The sequence below is a fragment of the Bubalus kerabau genome, chromosome 2, assembly GCF_029407905.1.
Source record: "Bubalus kerabau isolate K-KA32 ecotype Philippines breed swamp buffalo chromosome 2, PCC_UOA_SB_1v2, whole genome shotgun sequence".
Classification (NCBI taxonomy): Eukaryota; Metazoa; Chordata; class Mammalia; order Artiodactyla; family Bovidae; genus Bubalus; species Bubalus kerabau.
In genome coordinates, this window is record NC_073625.1 from 162,533,120 (window position 1) to 162,542,896 (window position 9,777).

The 9,777-nt window shown below is 38.8% G+C and overlaps 1 pseudogene; it reads right to left on the reverse strand.

The window, feature by feature from the left end:
• Positions 1-785: 785 nt before the first annotated feature.
• On the reverse strand, positions 786-5,091 carry LOC129644508 (arylacetamide deacetylase-like 2; annotated as a pseudogene).
• Positions 5,092-9,777: the final 4,686 nt, after the last annotated feature.

Genomic DNA, 9,777 nt, shown 5'->3' on the forward strand with positions numbered 1-9,777 from the left:
AACCCTGAATATTCGTTGAAAGGACTGATTCACTGAAGCTGAAACTCCAATATTTTGGCCACCTGATGTGATGAGTTGACTCATTGGAAATGTCCCAGATGCTGGAAAAGATTGAAGGCAAAAAGAGAAGGAGGTAGAGGATGAGTAGGTTAGATAACATCACTGACTCAATGGACATGAATTTAAGTAAACTGTGGGAGATAGTAAAGGACTGGGAAACCTGGCAAGCCGCAGTACATGGGATCGCAAAAAGTCGGACATGACTTAGCAACTGAACAACAATAACATGCCTGAAAGCAGACTTCTGTATTAAATGAATGAAATAAAACTAACAGTTTACAGAGTGCATAAAATTAATGTATGAATGGTTAATTGACGAAATGACTTGAAGATAACATGACCCAACCCTATCTAAAGAAAACTGCAAGTTTTTTTTTTCTTAAAACTTATCCTCACTTACCACTACCATTCCTGTCACTGTCTTGCAACTATTGTGTATATTTTGCCTATAATCATACTTTGTTTTTATACTTTACTATGATTGGTGAATATTTACCATGTGTCAGGGAAAATAAATGATATATATTAGGATAAATATAGCAGAAGTCTTCACTGTAGCAAGATTTAAGTTTAGGGAAACTAATTTTTTCAAAGATACATAGTTATTTTGCTTTGATTTAAACCTAAATTTATCCAAAGCTAAAATTGTGATATTGTTCCTTAAACTCACAAATCTCAAAATATATCCTTTAGACTATAACTGATTAGCTAGCTATATGTATTATTTATAGATTTTCTTCTAGCCAATTAATATACTTATCTTTTATCCTAATGCCTAGCTGTAAATAAATTGGTGAAGCCATGAATGATAAAGCTCCATGGATTCCATCCTCCATATGGTCATGAGAAACTTTAACTCCAACATTTTGAAGTCATGAGACATACATAAGTCCATCATCTCTTATAATATCATGTTGACAGGTGAGGATGTAAGTTAAGGGCAAATTTTGCAGCTGGGAATCATTGACTGCCAAGAGTGATAACCTACTATCCAAAAGTGCTGAATACGAAGGATTGAGTCTTCTAAGAATTGGTTCTGTATATATATGGTTCCTCTTATACTCTTCAGGAAGGAAGGTACTCCAGTTAACTGGGTTGAACAGATGCCTTGACCCATGAGGCATGTGTTGATTTTTCATCATTGCCTGGGGGAGTGCTTTATCCTGAGTCAAATACAGGCATGCAAGTTCTAATGCCAGTTTCTTTGACAGAAATGGACCATGCTCATTTTCTCTGTGAGAAGGAATGGAGATATCAATGACCTGTAAGCCAGGGTAAATTAAAGCTTGTGCTTTCAGTTTATTTTTGAATTCTGGATCATTCTGTATCTGAAAAAACTGTATAATAAAATATGAATGAATCAAAGGCTTCAAAACTACAGCAGTAGCAGCCTTTACTCAATCATATCAGCTGTGATGATATAAATAATTATAAAAATGAATTAGTTCCTAGTAATTATTTTCATCATATTTATACTTCATAGGGCATTAAAATGTGTCATCCCACTTTCATCACTAAAGTAATGATTCACACATATACACACATGCATTTATTCATATATGTAAGTTACAGTTGGTCACTCAGTTGCATCTGACTCTTTGTGATCCCAAGGACTGTAGCCCACCAGGCTCTTCTGTCCAAGGAATTCTCCAGGCAAGAATATTGGAGTGGGTTGTCATTTCCTTCTCCAGGAGACCTTCCCAACCCAGGGATTGAACCGAGGTGTCCCACATTGCAGGCAGACTCTTTACCGACTGAGTCACCAGGGAACCACCAAATAAAAAAATAATTATGTGATTCCTAGGAAAGACGAGGAGAAGGCAATGGCACCCCACTCCAGTACTCTTGCCTGGAAGATCCATGGACAGAGGAGCCTAGTGGGCTGCAGTCCATGGGGTCGCTAAGAGTCAGACACAACTGAGCGACTTCACTTTCACTTTCCTCTTTCATGCTTTGGAGAAGGAAATGGCAACCCACTCCAGTATTCTTGCCTGGAGAATCCCAGGGATGGCAGAGCCTGGTGGGCTGCCATCTATGGGGTCACACAGAGTCGGACACGACTGAAGCGACTTAGCATAGCATAGCATAACATAGGAAAGATGAAAAGTTATCTATATTGAAAATCATTTGTGACCTAAGTGAGAAGACAAAAATGAATACAGCAACAGGATATCAATATCCAAATTCACATTATCTAAATTCAAAAGGAATTCTATCAAGTTAAAGGAAATATTCCTAATATACAACTCACCTTCATGCAGCATGTATTTGGAGATTCTCTTTCTTATAGAGATAAGAGATCCTGAGATTTCAGCTATGGGGTGAGAAGGGCCATCATACATTTCCCTTCCCCTTTTTTTTACTTCTATGCTCTACAGAAGAAAACCTACAATTAACCTCTGAGGAGCAACTACCTAGACACAGATCAACCTTCTTAATGACATCTATAGAAATAAATATATCAGCTGCCACTCCACATGAAAATCTCAGTATCTGGAGGGTCTTTCTTAAAGTTAACCCCTCATCAAAGTAGCTGACATACAAAATGAGAGAATTAATTGAAAATAATCCCAGTGGAACCTCACAAGGGGACATGTTAGCCAACCAACTGAAACTGCACACTCACGGTATAGCAGGTGCCACAGTTCCAAAGCGGAAAATGAGGAAAGACAAATTTCTCTAACATAATCTCTCTTATGCCCTTGATCACACCCCAGTGCCCTCAGACAGATTATTTTCTAAACCAGCGGGCTCATCTCATAAGCAGAGTGGAAGAACAACTGCACACACATAAACAAAAACGAGACAGAGAGACTCAACCAATACCTTCTCAGGCTAGTAGCAAAAGTGATCCTACAAGAGGAGTTAGACGATCCTACTGGTTTTAAAGATAGGTATCCCTCTTCTTATGTCAGTTTTGTTCCAAAAAATTGGTTTTGTAAGTAAGAAGTATATATTCTACTGAATTCCTTTTTCAAATATATTAGTTATTGTGGGCTGCTATTATTTAATTGCACATAGCAAAGATTTTTTCATAAAGAAGGCAGTGAAAGTGAAAGTCGCTCAGTCGTGCCCGACTCTTTGAGACCCCATGGACTATCCAGTCCATGGAATTCTCCAGGCCAGAATACTGGAGTGGGTAGCCTTTCCCTTCTCCAGGGGATCTTCCTGACCCTGGAATCAAACCGGGGTCTCCTGCATTGCAGGTGGATTCTTTACCAACTGAGCTATCAGGGAAGCCCAAATAATTGATGTTTTCCAACTCGGGTGCTGAAGAAGCCTCTTGAGAGTCCCTTGGACAGCAAGAAGATCAAACCAGTCAATCCCAAAGGAAATCAACCCTAAATACTGACACTTCAATACTTTGACCACCTAATATAAACAGCCAACACATTGGGAAAAACTCTGATGCTGGTAAAGACCGAAGGCAGAAGAAGAGGGTGACAGAGGATGAGATGGTTGGATGGCATCATCGATACAATGGACATGAACTTGGACAAACTCTGGGATATAATGAGGGACAAGAAGGCCTGGCGTACTGCAGTCCATGGGGTCAAGAAGGGTTAGAAATGATTTGGTAACTGAACAATGAACAGCAGCAAGGGTTTGAACACTGTAAAAATGGCCATTTTTCTTTTTTATTACTGTAGTGATTCTTCCATGTAAGCATGACATGTGGCCCAAATGTTATCTCCTCACATTCCACTGAAATACATGAACTACAATAATCCCAAGTGCTTGGTAGACTGTACAGTTTACTTAAAGAGAACAACAGGCTTCCCTGGTGGCTCAGTGATAAAGAATTTGCCTGCAATGCAGGAGACCCGAGTTCAATCCCTGGGTGTGGAAGATCCCCTGGAGGAGGGTATGGCAACCCACTCAAGTACTTTTGCCTAGAGAATTCCGTGGACAGAGGAGCCTGGAGGGTGATGGTCCATAGGGTCACAAAGAGTTGGACACAACTGAAGTGACAAAGCAGCGGCAGCAGCAAGAACAAATCTGTTTATCACGTTAAAAATGGTTCCTAGACATTGTTTTATTTCCCTCAAAATTGGTGATTAAATTAGGAGGTTTATTTACAAGTATATTTTTCTTCCTTCAATGCTTTAGAGCCACATTATCTAAAGGTAAAATTATGTAAAAGGACAGGTTTCTTTGTTGTTGGTTTTTCCATTTAGCAGTTTAAAATATAAGTCCATTAAAAACATTCTAACAAAAAGAAAATGATACTTTTGTGTTAGAGTTCTAGCATGTGTATGTGTTATAAATAAGTATAACATATAACACATAAAACGTACCAATTGAGCCGCTGTTGCTGCAATTAAACCCCCAGCGCTATCACCTGAAATACAGACTCAAGTGGGATCCACTCCATATTTTTCAAGGATTTTATCTTGTAGAAAGAATTTGACCACAGAAACATCTTCATGGGCAACAGGAAATTGATATTGATGACCTAATCTATAACTTCAGACAAGAAAAAAAAAAAAGAAAGAAAGAAAAGCATATATGATTAAACTTCAGTTGCATATATTGAGGTATCTCTCAATACAATCAGTAGGTCCAGAGAAGAAAATTGACCCTGTTTTGAATCTTTAATTTCCTTTAATTTCACCAATCATAACTAGGCTTACTACTAACTTGTTTTTCAAATAAAATGTAGATTCTTGGATAAAGTTTTTTTTTTTTTCAAATGTCCTGTCCAATGGGGACTTGAGAGAGATAAAGATTATGTCTTCATCCTCAGAACATTGTATATAAATTTTTCAGTAAATGTGCAATCAATAGGGGAGATGATCTCTCTGTAGCATTTATTAGATTCTTAAATGCAGTTGGTAGCAAATATTTTCACAACCATGTTAAGAGTGCACACTAGATTTTCAAAGCAGCAAATCTGAGAATGAATGATTTGTAGATGTCTTATGGTAGAAATTTATTTAGGTAAAAATTCTATAAAATAACATGTTCTGTTATGAAAACATATCATAAGGTGAATACATGAGTATGAGCTTACATATTACCTGCAAACATAATTCAAAAGAAAAGTTTTGAAATTTGATATTGAAGTACAGTAAGTGATCTTGTGTAACAACTGTCAAAATCATTTTGAGGCAAATTATTAGAGCATCTGTTAATGTGAACAACTATATATATCTCTCTATATATAGTTTATTCGTCTAATATTGGGGCAAACTCTATTGGGTTGTCTTACTTTTTTTTTTCTACTTATACTGGTAATCTTACTATAAATTTGAATTGGTGAGTTAATAATATCAATACTAACCATTACATTCTGGACAGATAACCCTTGCAATTTTGTCATCTATCTCACCAGAAGATGGTAAAGGACAAGAAGGCTTGGCATGCGGCAGTCCATGGGGTCGCAACTGGGTCAGATGCGACTGGGAGACTGAACAACAACAATCTATATCTAAAATATCTGAAATATATTTTAAATATAGCATAAAATAAAGAACATATCAAAATATACTATTACTTTAAATGCTCTTCAGGATTAAAAAAAAAACAAATATCAGAAATAACTGATGGAATTCTTAAGAAAGGTACAACACATATTACCATTTAAAAGTACCTAAGATAATAAAATGGTATATTAGGTTAAAATTATTAAGTGAAAGGGAGAATATTCTAATTATTATAGATCAGAAGTGTCTCTGAAAACATCTAGGTACTGGTTGCTCTAAGGCAGCAGTGATAAGCAGAACAGCACGGGTTTCACTTGTATGTTAGATTCAATCTACTTAGGTTCTCATATACCAAGAAATTCCACTATATTCTCTATTCACTATTGGGCTAGAAGTCTTTAAGAAAATTTCTGCACTACTTAATCGATAGGAAAAATGGGGGGGTTGGGGGGAATTATCCTGAAGATGGAGTAGAGAGAATGTCTAAATAGGTCATAAAGGACTGGATATTTCCTAGTCTTTGCTGCATATTGTTGGAAATTTGGGCAAAAATCATGAGTACTTATGTTCTCTCATTTTGAGAATGACTATAAACTCCCAGATGGTTCCAACATTTTCATCTGATGCTCCTCCATAAGAATATCTATATAACCAACATCTTATAATAACCTATAATGGAAAATAATCTGAAAAACTGTGCATAACTAATCACTCTGCTGTATACTTGAAACTAACACAATATTATAAGTCAACTGCATGTGTGCATGCTAAGTCGCTTCAGCCATGTCCGACTTTTTGCAACCCCATGGACTGTAGCCCACCAGGCTCCTCTGTCCATGGGATTCTCCAGGCAAGAATACTGGAGTGGGTTGCCATGCCCTTCTCTGAAATCAACTGCAGTTCATTTTTTTAAAAGAATATTTATAAAATTAAATTTTTTATCACCAACTCAAAAAAAACCAAAAACCCCTCAACATCCCAAATGTGTAATGGATAATTAAACACCTAGGCATTTCTAGAAAATATCATAGCTGTATTGCCAAAAATGTTCAGCCTGTGTTGCCTCCCAGAAGTCTGTCTAATGACAGAGGTAAAAGTCCCTTTTGTTGGAGAAGGAAATGGCAACCCACTCCAGTGTTCTTGCCTGGAGAATCCCAGGGACGGTGGAGCCTGGTGGGCTGCCGTCTATGGGGTTGCACAGAGTCAGACATGACTGAAGCAACTTAGCAGCAGCAGCAGCAGGCCCCTTTGTCATTCCCTGGTGGCTCAGACAGCAAAGCATCTGCCTACAATGCAGGAGACCCGGGTTCAATCCCTGGGTCAGGAAGATCTCCTGGAGAAGGAAATAGCCACCCACTCAGTATTCTTGCCTGGAAAATCCCACAGACAGTGGAGCCTGGTAGGCTACAGTCCATGGAATCGCAAAGAGTCAGACATGACTGAACGCTTTCACTTTCACTTTCAGGCCCCTTTGGAGAAGAGTGGATAATGTAACACTAATAAAATTTACTAACATAAAACAAAAAAATCCCTAAGATCCCTGTCTTTTTAGGAGGTCCCAAGCTGTCATTTCTGAAATGAAAAAAAAAAATAATTTGAAAGTGTACTCTGTAAATAAAAAGCAAGGGAAAACCACCTACACATGTGGAATGTGATAGAAATGTGTTTATGATTATAGAGTTTCAGTGAAAAAAATAGGAGTGGTCATTCTCAAATTACACAGTGTAAAGAATTATTGAAAAGGGGAAAATGGATTCCACAGTGTATAAAAGTGAGCCTGAGAAATATAAAGAGAGTGATAGAGGACTACAAAGAGAGAGAGAGATTCCGGAGCAAGGAAGATCAAGGTAGAAGAGGTTGAAACATGCTTAGGTGTCAGTGGAAAGGACACATTTCTAGACAGAGGAAAGAGAAATATGGATTAAAGGCAAAACAATATGAGGAAATATGATCCCAGAAAAAAATAGAGATTAAACTTCACCAAAAGATTAAAGTGCATTTTGTAGGATGTAAGTAGAAAGAAGTGAAATTAAGGATGAAAACAGTGTTAATAATTTTAAGGACACATAGGTACTCAAGGAGAGGGAGGGCAGAACATTCTGAATTTGGACAGACATCCTTGATAATTGAGAGAGGATGAGCTGAGAGACTTGAAAGAGCACTGAGGGTTTGGAAGTGACATTGACATGAAGGACAGAAACTAAATACACACAAGAAACAGCATCTTTAAGCCACCTTCACTGTTGGTAGAATGGGACTGCTCACCAGTGATGTGAGGGTTAAGCCTGTGGCTCCTGCTGACAGGCCTAGATTTGTCCACAAGTTCTACCACTTGCTAATAGTAGGGCTTGGAACAAGTTACTGAACCATTCTGTAGCTACCTTATCTGTAAAACTGTGACAGTTGTTAGCCATCCTAAGAATGTGATTACCAACCAAATAAAACTAGACCACCCACCTGACTAGAGTAGCATCCTTGGTTGTTTTGAAACATTAGTTCAGTTCATTTCAGTTCAGTCACTCAGTCGTGTCTGACTCTTTGCAACCCCATGAATCGCAGCACGCCAGGCCTCCCTGTCCATCACCAACTCCCGGAGTTCACTCAGACTCACGTCCATCGAGTCGGTGATGCCATCCAGCCATCTCATCCTTTGTCGTCCCCTTCTCCTCCTGCCCCCAATTCCTCCCAGCATCAGAGTCTTTTCCAATGAGTCAACTCTTCGCATGAGGTGGCCAAAGTACTGGAGTTTCAGCTTTAGCATCATTCCTTCCAAAGAACACCCAGGGCTGATCTCCTTCAGAATGGACTGGTTGGATCTCCTTGCAGTCCAAGGGACTCTCAAGAGTCTTCTCCACCACCACAGTTCAAAAGCATCCATTCTTCGGTGCTCAGCTTTCTTCACAGTCCAACTTTCACATCCATATATGACCACTGGAAAAACCATAGCCTTGACTAGACAAACATTTGTTTGCAAAGGAATGTCTCTGCTTTTGAATACGCTATCTAGGTTGGTCATAACTTTCCTTCCAAGGAGTAAGCATCTTTTAATTTCATGGCTGCAGTCACCATCTGCACTGATTTTGGAGCCCAAAAAAATAAAGTCTGACACTGTTTCCACTGTTTCCCCATCTATTTCCCATGAAGTGATGGGACCAGATGCCATGATCTTCGTTTTCTGAATGTTGAGTTTTAAACCAACTTTTTCACTCTCCTCTTTCACTTTCATCAAGAGGTTTTTTAGTTCCTCTTCACTTTCTGCCATAAGGGTGTTGTCATCTGCATATCTGAGGTTATTGATATTTCTCCCAGCAATCTTGATTTCAGCTTGTGCTTCTTCCAGACCAGCGTTTCTCATGATGTACTCTAATATAACTTAAATAAGCAGGGTGACAATATACAGCCTTGACCTACTCCTTTTCCTATTTGGAACCAGTCTGTTGTTCCATGTTCATTTCTAACTGTTGCTTCCTGACCTGCATACAGATTTCTAAAGAGGCAGGTCAAGTGGTCTGGTATTCCCATCTCTTTCAGAATTTTCCACAGTTTATTGTGATCCACACAGTCAAAGGCTTTGGCATAGTCAGTAAAGCAGAAATAGATGTTTTTCTGGAACTCTCTTGCTTTTTTGATGATCCAGCAGATGTTGGCAATTTGGTCTCTGGTCTTCTGCCTTTTCTAAAACCAGCTTGAACATCTGGAAGTTCACGGTCCACGTATTGCTGGAGCCTGGCTTGGAGAATGTTGAGCATTACCTTGCTAGCATGTGAGATGAGTGCACTTGTGCGGTAGTTTGAGCATTCTTTGGCATTGCCTTTCTTTGGGATTGGAATGAAAACTGACCTTTTCCAGTCCTGTGGCCACTGCTGAGTTTTCCAAATGTGCTGGCATATTGAGTGCAGCACTTTCACAGCATCATCTTTCAGGATTTGAAATAGCTCACCTGGAATTCCATCACCTCCACCAGCTTTGTTCGTAGTGATGCTTTCTAAGGCCCACTTGACTTCACATTCCAGGATGTCTGGCTCTAGGTGAGTGATCACACCATCATGATAATCTGGGTCGTGAAGCTCTTTTTTGTACAGTTCTTCTGTGTATTCTTGCCACATCTTCTTAATATCTTCTGCTTCTGTTAGGTCCATACCATTTCTGTCCTTTATCGAGCCTATCTTTGCATGAAATGTTCCCTTGGTATCTCTAATTTTCTTGAAGAGATCTCTAGTCTTTCCCATTCTGTTTTTTTCCTCTTTTTTTGCATTGATCCCTGAGGAAGGCTTTCTTATCTCTTCTAGCT